The sequence below is a fragment of the Phaenicophaeus curvirostris genome, chromosome Z (genome assembly GCF_032191515.1).
Source record: "Phaenicophaeus curvirostris isolate KB17595 chromosome Z, BPBGC_Pcur_1.0, whole genome shotgun sequence".
NCBI classification, from domain to species: domain Eukaryota; kingdom Metazoa; phylum Chordata; class Aves; order Cuculiformes; family Cuculidae; genus Phaenicophaeus; species Phaenicophaeus curvirostris.
Genome location: NC_091431.1, coordinates 73,853,571 through 73,866,367, shown reverse-complemented (window position 1 = coordinate 73,866,367; position 12,797 = coordinate 73,853,571). Strand labels below are relative to the sequence as shown.

Genomic DNA, 12,797 nt, shown 5'->3' with positions numbered 1-12,797 from the left:
CCCCCTTTTTCCTTCTTCCCCCCTTTTTCCTTCTTCCCCCCTTTTTCCTTCTTCCCCCCTTTTTCCTTCTTCCCCCCTTTTTCCTTCTTTCCCCCGTTTTCCTTCTTTCCCCCCGTTTTCCTTCTTTCCCCCCGTTTTCCTTCTTTCCCCCCGTTTTCCTTCTTTCCCCCCTTTTTCCTTCTTCCCCCCTTTTTCCTTCTTCCCCCCTTTTTCCTTCTTTCCCCCGTTTTCCTTCTTTCCCCCCGTTTTCCTTCTTTCCCCCCGTTTTCCTTCTTTCCCCCCGTTTTCCTTCTTTCCCCCCTTTTTCCTTCTTTCCCCCCTTTTTCCTTCTTTCCCCCCTTTTTCCTTCTTTCCCCGTTTTTCCCTTTTCCTTTTTTTTGCCTTTGCCTTTTTATTTTTCTTCTTTTTTATGTTGTGCCTTTCATTTTTTTTCCTTTTCCTTTTATTTTTCCCCCCTTTTTGTAACTTCTTTTTCTCCTGGGAGCTGATGTGAAATCTCTTCTCTTTGAGTGCCCGGAGTGTTCGTTGCCAGGCTGAGTCCCACCACTGCTGCTATGATGTCTTAAGGCTTGGGGTGGCCAAACAGGGCAACAATCTTGTACCTTGAGGGCTACAAGGAGGGCATGAAGCACCTATCATTGCAAAGGTGCTTCCAGGGGGTGCTCCATGCATGGGGACCCATTTTAAACAGGCTTTTATCTGTCAGTGATGAGTGCGGGATTTGCGTGGCCACATCCTCAGATGCTTAGGAGCTCCTTTGTGTGGTGTTTCAGGTCATAAAACTGAAGCAGTGTGCCTGCAAAGATGGAAAGATGAAATGAGGATGATGAGGAGAGAGACTCAGGAAGGTCCTGGCACATGGGAAGTCATGCTCCATGCTGTTGGGGTCTTGACAGCAAACAGGGATGCTTTGAGCAGTAGCTATGGAGATGGCAGCAAATATAAGGGGCAAACCACTTGGGAGCTGCTTGCCACAGCAAAGGAAAGTGGCTCTCGTGGCGCTGTTTCAGTTCAGCAGTGATGTTGCTCCGTGCTGGTGAAAGTGACGTTTCCTAGGAGGGACAGAATGGAGGGGTGAAGCCAAGCCTGCCCATCTCAAGTGGCCGGAGCCCCTGGGAATGCTTTGTTTGAGTTGAGAAGCTGCAGGGAGCCCAGAGCAGATGCCCGTGGTTCCTCTCATACCAGGACTTACTGAGAGTTATTTCATCTGGGTCTAAATCTAGAAGAAGATGTAGCATCAGAAAAGGGGTGAATCCTGAAGTGTGCTGCCAGGCAGCGTGGGCAGGATCAAGGGGATGGGTACAGATAAGAGATTCCTTTTACTGAAAATGAGCCCCATACTCGTCCCGTTGAGCAAGGACTGGCATGAGACAGCATTTAAGTTTCTTCAGAGCCTCTTTCAATCTATCTGGGTCAAATCCCATGAGCTGGAGCGGGGCCCCTCTCATCCACAAGTCTTTGGAGGAGCTGTGTATTGATTTCTGGAACGTGCATGTGTAAATCTCTACCTACAGGTCTCTGAACTTTTGACAGTGGATAGAAATTAAAGGCTGTTTTTGTTTAAGGATTGCTGAACCACAACTGATGTTGCTCATTTGTACCTTTTCCATCTCCTAATGGAAGGGATGCAATGTTCTCTGGCAAATTGAACAAATGTTCTATAGAGCACCTGAAAAGGGATTTTTTTTTTTTGTGTGTGTGTGTACAGACGAGAAATTACAATTCTCCTTTGGAAGCCTAAGTGAACACCGCTTTCCAAAAGTTGCCTGATTTAAATCATCTTTGCTCTGTTTTGTCCTATTCATTATTTCCAGCTGTCATGTTAAGTGCCATGAAGATTCTACAAGAGGTTTCTTTCTGTTTCCCTCTAATAAACCCGGAAACAGGCATTGGTTCCTTTGTCTGGGGCTCTCTCTGATGGCTCTCAGTGTTCAATTTGCTAGAGAGGAACCACTTTGTGGAACAATAGGACAATCAGCACTGCAGCTCGAGTGCTGCCCTTGAAGAGGCAGGAGAGGAGCAGAGGTGGAATGTATTTTGGCCATTGCGGTTAATAACTCCAGGAAGAGCCTTGGTGGCCTCTCAACAAAGGTGATCCTGGCTTGCAAAAATAGATGCTTGCTTTCCATTTGTTGGGATTTAGGAGAGTAATAAGTTCTGCTCTTAAGGTCTGGATTAGGGCTTGGAGCAAACAAGATGATCCAAGCCTTGCTTGTAAAAGCCATGATGGAGTCCAGTAGAGATAAAGTGTTCCCTGACTTTCTTGGCTTGTTGAGGAGGTGGCAGGGTCCGATGATGGATGTTCCCATGAAGAGCGGATACTTGGGGGAGTAAAGAACCTCTAAAGAAAATGCTGGTGAAACACCAGGACCTGTGTTTTGGAGCTGCAGTCCTGAATTAGAGAAGCATCTCCCATGCATCCTTGGATGTCCTTTCTTTGGACTAGGAGTGAACCAGAAGACTTCTTGAGGGCCATTTCAGTGCTTTGATGCTATATTTAGGCTGAACATTAGGAAAAAAATTTTCACAGAAAGGGTCATTGGGCACTGGCAGAGGCTGCCCAGGGAGGGGGTTGAGTCACCTTCCCTGGAGGGGTTTAAGGGACGAGGTGGATGAGGTGCTAAGGGGCATGGTTTAATGTTTGATAGGAATGGTTGGACTCGATGATCCTGTGGGTCTCTTCCAACCTGGTTATTCTCTGATTCTATGATCCTTTATGTCTTCCTTCGAGGCTGTGTAAAGCATCCTGTGCCCAGCTTAGCATAGGCTTGGGGGAGATGTTCCCTGGTTTCTTAGGATGGTGTCCTACTGGAGTGGTGGAACAGCAAGTGGGCTCCCAAAATATCCAGCATTCCATGTAAGTCCATGCTGACTTTGTGCTAGGCTTTGCTTATTCTACTCCAGTTGCTGCCCTCAGCTTTACCTGCCCACCCACCTCCTGTCATCGATCACAAGTCCAGGTTTGCACTCTCAGTCACGCACACCTGCTTCTGAAATTCTCTTTGCCAGTCAGCTCACGGCAGCAAAAGGTACCCTAAATACATCTAAAAGTACCCTAAGAATGCTGCACAAGGGGTAAGAGACTTTTTATCAGTCAGGAACAGCCCCATGACAAAGCTTTTCCAGAGGTACCATGGGAAAGGAGGGCTGGAGCACCTCCCATCCAAAGACAGGCTGAGACAGTTGGAGTTGTTCAGCAAGGAGAAGAGAAGGCTCCGAGAAGAACTTAGAGCAGCTTCCAGTATGGAAAGGGGCTCCAGGCAAGCTGGGGAGGGGCTCATGACCAGGGAGTGCAGGGACAGGATGAGGTGGAGCAGTTTTAAGCTGGAAGATAGAAGATTTAGATGAGATCTTAGTAAGAAATGTTTTCCTGTGAGGATGGTGAGGCCCTGGCTCAAGTTGCCCAGGGAAGCTGTGGCTGCCCCATCCCTGGAGGTGTTCAAGGCCAGGTTGGATGGGGCTTGGAGCCCCTGATCCAGTGGGAGATGTCCCTGCCCACGGCAGGGAGTGGAACTGGATGGGCTTTGAGATCCCTTCCAATCCAAACCATTCTATGACTCTAAGATTCTGTGGTGGGAACTATTAGTTAATGCTTTAAAATACATAAATAATGAAGGAAAATATCTTTCCAAATAAAAGTAGAAGTAAATTTTGATTTTAAAATATGCACTACTGATACAGAAACACAGGATGATTGCTTCTGAGTCTATTTAATACTGAAGCTTAATCCATACAGTAACCAGTATCAGAAGTTGTTTTGCACTGTTTTTCTGGTGGTCAGCGCTGCATTTCATCTGCCATTGGCTGTTTGGCCCCTCTGACTATTACGTTTCTTTCTTGAGTCCTGCTGGAGTTTCTCATGGGTTTTTGTGGTCTTGAAGCCTTATTTAACTTCTCTAATTCCTGAACTTCCTAAATTCCTGAACAATTTTAGGAACTAAAAAGAATTTAAAAAAATATTATTTAAAAAACTGTTGGTGTGAGGTGTTTTTTGCTCAGTTTAATATGGCTGAGGGTGTCCCAAGCTCATAAAAATAGACTTAAAGTGTGCTCTGTCTCTGGGGAAATCTCTGTGGAAAATATCCTCTTCCATGTTAGCATAGCCCTTAAGTACATGTGTGTACTTCCCATGAAGTCCCAGTTCTGGAAATGGGTGGAAAGCTAAAACTGTAAGGAAAATGGTCATGACAAAATCTGGGATTGTTTAGCCCATGTGGTTATGAAGCTAAAAGTTGCCATGTGGACCTCTGAGCAATCCCAAAGAAAAATAAAAGGACTCAGTGTGTTTACAAGAAAAAAAAAACCACTGAGCTCGTGGTGTTGGCTTTGGGATGGTTTGCGGATTTGGTGCTGCAGCCTTTCCTCCTGCCTGCCAGCAGCTCTGGCTGTGACTGGCAGTGAGCTGAAACTGTGGTCAGGGAGAGAACTCGCCCTCTGTTTTTTCTTTGGAGGCAGGGAAGGTGGATTGTTTTCTAGCGATGAAATTTCCTATTGAAAAATTGAATGCTTCCCTCTCGCACTTGTGAATGGGACGCCCAGGAAGCAGAGCACGCTGGTTCCAATTACCAGCGCAGCGAGGCCAAGTGCTGCAGTCAGGCAGGAATTTATACCTTTTCATACGTACTTGAATAGATAAAAACCTTTTTTATTTTTTCTTCTTTTTTTTTATTTTTTTAATGTGTTGAATTCTAAGCAGAAGCCCAGCCAGCAAAGCTGCCTTTGATTTGTTCTCATACTAATATTTTATGCCTGAATATGTGCCTAATCGCTCAAATTAGTGAAAGTTGCTGCCTCAATTCAGTGAAAAAAATGATTCCAAGGAATGCAGGCTCATTCCTGGCTGCCATCATATCTAGGGATGGCTTGTTTATGTCTGGGATTTTCCTGGAAGAGCTGCTTGGTGGCACATCCACAGAGAGAGCTCAGAGTGGTTAACATCAATCCCAACCCAAAAGTGGTATCACAAGATCATCAGGAAGGTAAATAGTATTGTGGGTGCATGAACAGGAGTGTTGCTTCCCGCTTCGCTTCAGTGGTGTGTCCCATGCACACTGAATGCTGTGGAGCTGAGCACATCTGGGATTTCTGGCTATCCCAGAGCGTTACAGCTCCTCCATTCGTGTCCAATGTTTTCATTTCCCACCTGGGCAAGATTTCCATGTGGACAAAGATGTTTCCCAAGGTACATTGGTGTATGAGCTACAGGGGAGACAGTCAGGAGCACTGTCTATCAAACACTGAGGACAGAGGCGTCACTAGGAACTGGAAGGGGGACTCAGGAGATCAGGGCTTTATTCTCATGCTGGGCACAGCTTTTCTCTGCCGCGTGTCTTACATGGTGTCTGGGTGACACTTTTCCACCAGTAAAATGCTTCCCACAACGTGTCTGTCCCACCCATCCAAGATGGGAACTCTTTTGATGTGTCTCTGTCCAGTATCTGAGGTTCAATGATGCTGCCCTTGCTTGGTGCTATAAGTCACCTGCAAAACTAATACTCACAGTGGCAGTGGCAAGAAATATGTGGTATGAGGTCCTTCGCTTGATCTAATTGATAAAAGAAGTCCTGTTTCCAGCAGTGGGAATTTCCTGATCCTGTAGTTGTGCATCTCTCTATTAATCCTAGTGGATCATTCAGTCTATCTGGAGAGCAACGTGTGCTTGCTCCTGCAAGACCTTCAGTGAGTTGTGTAAATCCACCATCTGTTGCAGGGAAATCATCTCTCTTTCCTTGTCTTGGACCTCCTGCCAGCTTAATTTGGTGGCTCTAGGTGAGTGGAGGGAGACTGCTAGTTATCAGAAGATGGTACAATTGCCCATGGTAGCAGTTGATCCCGTTGATGTCTTGTTTCACAGTGGAGCTGTGGAGAACGAATCCTCCCCAGGCACCACAGCAAAAAGCAGCTGGGAGGGAGCAGAAATACTATTTTGGGGGGCCCTGAGCAGTGGTTTGGATGTGTAGACAACCATGGAAGATAACGTGACTGTGGGTAAAAGAGGCAGGTTAGTGAAGACAGCAAGAGAGGAAGGGGGACATAGCTGAGGCACAACCATCCTAACAACATGATGTGTTAAGTCCCATTTTCATTTCCAAGTACTGAAAAGGGATAGAACTGCCGAATTCAGGTGTTGGGGTGGGCTGGGATCACACAGCTACCTGGTTTAGTTCTATGGGGACCTGCACCAGTGCTCCTCGTCTAGACAAAACCAGGAGGAGCACCAACCCCAGCCCTGTTTGCCTCTTCTCCGCAGTCGTTTTCCTGCCTGCATGGGCAGCGTGGTTGGCCAATCTTCAGACAGTGCTGTCTGTAACCAGTACGCGCTGTGACTGTAGACGGGGCCGTAGGCTCCAACTTTGCATGCTGCCTTCTGCCAATATCTGGCAGAGCACAAAGACCTCATTCAGTCAGCTAGTTTGACTACAAGTGCACACCCTTTCCAAGGCACACTTGAGGCACATGGTGCAGTTCCAGGACCAGGCTATTACATCCCCATGCTCCTCTTGATGTGTAAAATGAGAGCGTGCATCTCTATTATTGTTTGCATCCCAATGCCACCTATAGACCTTGAAGCAGGATCCCCACTTTCATATGGGGTTGCAGGAAGCCTCAACAGAGACAAAGCTTGCCCTAAGGAGGTGATAATCTGAGGCAAGGGATGACAGGCAGATATAACTACCTGGAGGAGAGTGAAAAAATAATGATCCTGAAATGGCCATGGGAGATGCAGAGGTCCCAGCACACACAAAGTAGCTCATGGTATGTGGAAATGTTGCGTATACATCTATATAATTGCAAAAGATGCACGTTGTTCTCTGTGTTATTGAGAAATAGTACACGATCATTAGGAGCTAGAACAGGAAGACCTGGAGGGACAGAGTGAAGTGTGATTATGCAGCCCAGCCCAGGTGTTTCTTCACTTTGGTGAGACACACAGTGTAATTTCATCATAGTTTTATATACAGCTAGTTGGCACACAGTTTGATATGTAAATAAAATCATCATAAGTATCAGAGGAAGATTTAAAGCTACGCTTTCCACTGTCATGCCACAATCCTTGCTTTTCTGGTCAGTCTAATCTACTCAGTTACTCCTTTCATCATCTTGTGTTTTGAGGACATGATATCTCTTTCAAAGAACATCTGTCACACATTTATTAATTGGTTGTTTTTTCTGATGGAATGAAAAAACAAGGATGGGGAACCCAGAACCCTTGAGATCAGATGCGGTGTGTGGCCAAGGAATTATTTTAGGGTAAGGTGGCAGTGTGTCATATGTGGCCTGTGCTCAGTCTATAAAGACCTCTCTAGCGTGTGGCAAGAAATGGGTTTCCTACCAGAGATATTCAGTTTATACTGAAGAATGAAGTAAAATTTTCTTGATATGGGTAATAGAGCATCTGTACTAGATACCAGTGAGGTGTCACTTCCAGGCTGAGCTTTCTAGATTAAGGATGCTATGGGCAATGGTGCTGAATGATGTTTTTAATGCAGAAGATGAATCTTAAATAGTTTAAAAATGGGAGAAAGTGTGGATAGACTCAATGCTTTTATGTTCAAGGACAAATTGAAAGCATAGACTTGTTTCCTGGTAACATCAAAGGCTGCACCTGGCTTGGGACACCTGGATGCTTTTTACATGGTTTACCTTGAGAACCAAATTTATCAGGACTTTTGTGCTGAGATCTTGGGTGAATATACCATATTCACTTATGCTGTCACTGTGGTTTTGTGTCAGATATATTTCATGCAATTTAGAATCATGGAACCATAGAACGGTTTGGATTGGAAGGGACCTCAAACCCCATCCAGTTCCACCCCGTGCCATGGGCAGGGACACCTCCCACTGGATCAGGGGCTCCAAGCCCCATCCAGCCTGTCCTTGAACACCTCCAAGGAGGGGCATACCTTGACATCTCTAGGCAACCTGGGCCAGTGTGTCACCACCCTCACGGGAAAACATTTCTTCCTAAAATCTTATCTAAATTTTCCATCTTTCAGCTTAAAACTGCTCCCCCTCATCCCATCACTGCACTCCCTGATCATGAGCCCCTCCCCAGCTTTCCTGGAGCCCCTTTCAGTACTGGAAGCTGCTCTAAGATCTCTTTGGAGCCTCCTCTTCTTCAGGCTGAACCACCCCAACTCTCTCAGCCTGACAAGAATATGGTTTGCATCAATATCCAGAAATAGGTTTTATGCGAGGGGACTGGGACTAGGTATGTGATCATCACAGCCATTTTCTTTCCGTTCTTCTGGAGAAGAGCTTGGTGTCTGGTTTTGGGGTCCAATCCAGGCCTGGCTGCTGTGCAGTGCATAGGATTGAAACAAAGCAGGACAACGTACGTCTGTGGATACAGGACAGGAATTCCCAAAGGGTTCCAAATCCCAGAGCATGTCAGGAGCAGTGGAGAATGTCTTTCCAATGGGAGCCTTTGGAACTCCTGCTAAGGCAGAGTCCTCTCTGTCATATCCCTGCTTAATTCTGCTGTTTTTCTGGGGTGCAGTGTCCCATTTCTGACCCTGTGTGGGTCGAGCTGCCCCTCGATACTGGACCACAATCATCTTCATGTTGGCAATCAATACATGACAATGTCCTTCCAGGGGGATGAGTTTTGGATTTCTTCAGGTTGCACCAAAGTTGTGTTTGACTGCCACCATCTGTCTTTACTCTCTCTGCCTTTTTTCGTCATTTTTTACTGGCTCTGGAATTCTCAGACATGGATCTGCTGGAGTGGGTCCAGAGGAGGCCACAGAAATGATCCAAGGGCTGGAACGCTTCTCCTGTGAGGACATGCTAAGAGACTTATGATTGTGGAACCTGGAGAAGAGAAGGTTGCAGGGAGATGTTATTGCAGTCTTCCATTACTTAAAGGGGGCTTATAAGAAAGATAGTGACAAACTTCTCTGAATGGACTGAAGCATTATGATAAGGGGGAATGGTTTTGAACTCGAAAAGGAGTGATTGAAACCAGATAAAAGGAAGAAATTTTGGTGGTTGCCCAGAGGGGTGGTGGAGGCATCCCATGTCAAGTTGAATGGGGCTCTGAGCAACCTGATGGAGTTGAGGGTGTCCCTGCTGATTACAGGAGAGTTGGACCAGATGGGACCTTTAAGGTGCCTTCCTGCACAAACTATTGTGTGATTCTATTATTTGTATGATTATGCTGTGGACTGCTGGTGGGTCCTAAAGGTTTCAAAAAATTACATCGTTTTCCCCTGTACCCAGCCCAATATTCACAAATTGAATGGAGGAGAAAGAGAAATGATGCTCCTCATCAGCTGGGGATCTGGTAAAATGCTGTATATCACAAGATGCACAGTAAAGTCACGACACTGGCAACACTTGGCTAAGTATTTTGGTTGGGGCTTTCTTTGCCTTGCTCAATAAAACAAAACTTGCCAAAGCACTGGTGGTGAGCTCCACTTCCAGCCGCTTCTGCTTGAATTATTCATATCCAGTAAGTGATCTGCAAACAGCTCCTGTGATCTCCCTGTGATCTGTGTGTGTGTGAGACTCACCCCTGCTTAGGTCAGGGCATTTTCTTGTTTCCTTCCTCACAGCAGGCAGTCTGTGGGAATCTCTGGATTGCTCACCACCTCCTTCTGAATAACCGAGCCATATATTTATTATTTATGCGGTATGATTTGTTCGGCTGTCCCAGGCATGCAGTGTTATCACTGGATAAGCAAGAAGACTCTGTGCAAACATCTGTAGCTGTTGCCTTGACAAATCCTATTGTCAAAATAATATCAAGGAGCTGCAGAGGCGCTTGTAGGGCAAATGTCCTTGTAAAGAGAAGGCAGCGTTGCCAGCTTCTCACCCAGCATAGGGCGCGTTTCACCTGCATGTGCTTCTCAATAGAGCTTTATTGGTCTGAGACACACATATATACATATAAATACAGTTTGCGTTTGCTTGTTTTCCACAAGCTCTGCTCTGTGTTTATTTTAATTTGTTCAGATTTAGTCCTGGAAAGAGGTTAGTAAAACTAATGACAAGGGCAGTTTATGGTCAGGAAATCGGCAGGTGTCATGTTTACTTTGGATTCTGCATCAGTAGCAAAACGGGCTCTGTATGCCTACGTCTTCCAGCACACCCACCTCAGGGAGGTGTCAGATCTAAAGCTCCAGTACCATCTACGTCATCCCAGCATGCTGTGATAAACCAATCTGCACTGTAGCATGAGGTCTGTGATGCTTCGGGAGCCTGTTTCGAAGTGGAGCTGTGGTCTGAGCAATGTAAGGCTCAGAGGAGAGACAGGGATGTCCAGGGCCCCTGCTGCAGCTGAGGGATGTGGCTTTGGGTGAAGAAAGCTCAGGCTATGGTACCTTCATAAAATCGTAGAATGGTTTGGGTTGGAAGGGACCTGGAAGACCATCCAGTTCCAACCCCCCTGCCACACTTCCCACTGGATCAGGGGCTCCAAGCCCCATCCAACCTGGCCTTGAACCCCTCCAGGGATGGGGCAGCCACCACTGCTCTGGGCAACCTGGGCCAGGGCCTCCCCACCCTCACAGGAGAATATTTCTTTGAGAGATCTCATCTCAATCTCCCCTCTTTCAGCTTCAAACCATTCCTCCTCATCCTGTCCCTGCACTCCCTGATAAAGAGGCTCTCCCCACTTTTCCTATAGACCCCTTTAAGTGCTGAAAGGCTGCTGTAAGTTCTCTCTGGAGACCTTCAGCCCTCTGGATGAACAGAGCTCTACACAAGGTACCTACTTTTATACAGCACCCCTGAGGAGGACCTGTTCCTTGCCTAGGATGTCACTCACCTGCAACACGACTGGAATACAGCAGTGAGTTTGTAAAAATATCCCGCCTCTCTGCATTCTGGAAAGCAGGTTTTCTATTAAACCTTAGGAAAATTACTGGCCTTGTTAACTAGCACAGAAGTAATGAACCACAGCAGGGTTACTCGAGAGATTTGGGCCCTCGCTTTGTAAGACTGCGTTGTTTCTTTAAATGAGAGAAATAATTTAAGCAAACAAATGAATAAAGAATTTCTGGAAATTAAAGTACAGCATGAATGGGATGATTTGCTCCTCCTCTGTTTAATAGGAGCAGTGCAGTGAACAATTGCAGGGCCGACCTCAGAAATCTATCCATGGTAACTAGTCACAGGAGAGAAAAATAGACAGCCTGCCACCAACTTGGTATTAAAGTTATATTTTCCATTTTTTCCACAGTTGTGGGCCAGTCGGGGACTTTCCATGAGCAGTCAGCATGGAAGAAATCCCCTTCTGCTTGCAGCAACCACAGCCGCTGAACATTGAAGGGTCTGATGCTGGTTTTGGTCCCAGTTTGGAGTGGGATTGGTGGATTTTTAGTAGGTTTTGGTCCCAGTTTGGAGTGGGATTAGGCTGTGGCAGACTTTTCCTGTGAATAATTGCACTGCACCAGGGCTACGGGTGGGTGATGCCCCTTTGTCCCTTGCACCCTGTGGCCAAGGCTTGCTAGTGATGGGGTCTGATGGAGGAACCTCACCCTTGGTGAGCACCTCTGCGAGGTGTTGGTTGCTAAATCCCCAGATGGATTTGGGGTCTGTGCAAGCTGTGTAGCTGTGGGCAAGTCCTGTAAGAGCCTGGAAGAAGGACAGAAAGGCACTGCCAGGCTGGAGTTCATCCAAAAATAAATAAACCAGAAATACTGGGCCTTCAGGCTCAATCGTTCCTCAAAAGACATTTTTGGAAAGGATCACTGTGCTTTTCTTCTTCCATTAGGCAAGTGAGGAGAGAACATTGTTTTCCTTCCCTCATCCGTTTCCCTTTTAGGGAAAGAAGAAGGACTTGGCCACCCCAAGCCAAGCATCTCCAGGGACCTCCCAAAACAAAGGGCTGTGTGGAGAAAAGTGCTGTCATCTTGTCCCCATCATCCTCTTCCCTCCTTTCACCCTGCTCTTGGCACAGCTACGCCTGCCCGGGGCTGGCAACTGTCAGCTGATTGAGCATGAAGGGGTGTTCCTAGGCTTCCTTCCCGAAAACATGGCAAACTTATCTTTTATCTCCAGGTTTATCACTTCCCATGAGGTTGGCAAGGCAACCCTGGAGTCTGCCTTCTGCCAGTAAGGTGCGTTAGCTCTGGGACGGTGTTGATATTGTATGCGGCCGCATGTAATGGCTTGGATAAAGGCAGTACTCCTGAGGAGCATCATCCTGGTATTCCTAGATGTGGCCTGCAGCTCTGTGGACACACGTGTGGTGGTCCAGTTTCTCTCTCGTGTGCTGCAGGCATCTATCTGTGATCTGCAGAGAATGCTTCTGGGTTGAAGAGCATCTCACCAGCCACACTCTGCGTGAACCTTGCGTTAGCTCCCCATGCAGGAATATGGGACGAGCGCATGGAGCTGGAATGCAGGTTCTTTTAATTATAGGTTTTATAGGTTTTTTTTACAAAAGACTGAACTAAGACAAACCTATCTTGTTTTCTCCAGGCTCCAAGGCTGACCCTGCTGAGAGCCCCTGTGATACTGACCTCTATGGGAGTGGAGACCACTTGACTGCACACAGCACCTTTCAAGATCAGTCCCTAGGTAATTATTCTAATTCTCTGTCTGGTTAATGGGTGAAATTTGATGTTCCGGGCTATGCAGACCATCTGAATTGGCATCCCTAGTTGTCTGTCCCACAAATGCATGGATTTCTTTCCCCTCTGAATGTTGTCACTCCATAGATCAGTGGCTTGATAAAAAAATAATAATGACTGTTCCCTCAAACATAAAGCATCATAGGTCCTTTGCATTTCTACTTGGGAAGTTCTTTTGAAGTTAACTGGCAGAAAGATGTAAAAGCAAACCAAAAA

At 46.5% G+C, this 12,797-nt stretch overlaps 1 protein-coding gene across 3 annotated transcripts in view; it reads left to right on the top strand.

Moving 5' to 3' along the window:
* Positions 1–12,797, top strand: part of ZBTB7C (zinc finger and BTB domain containing 7C) — a 143,190-nt gene that overhangs the window by 33,576 nt on the left and 96,817 nt on the right. For all 3 annotated transcript variants that reach the window (XM_069880991.1, XM_069880989.1, XM_069880990.1), the window contains exon 2: positions 12,430–12,528. The gene's annotated coding sequence lies outside the window, so the exon portion shown is untranslated. The remainder of the gene's footprint in view (positions 1–12,429; positions 12,529–12,797) is intronic.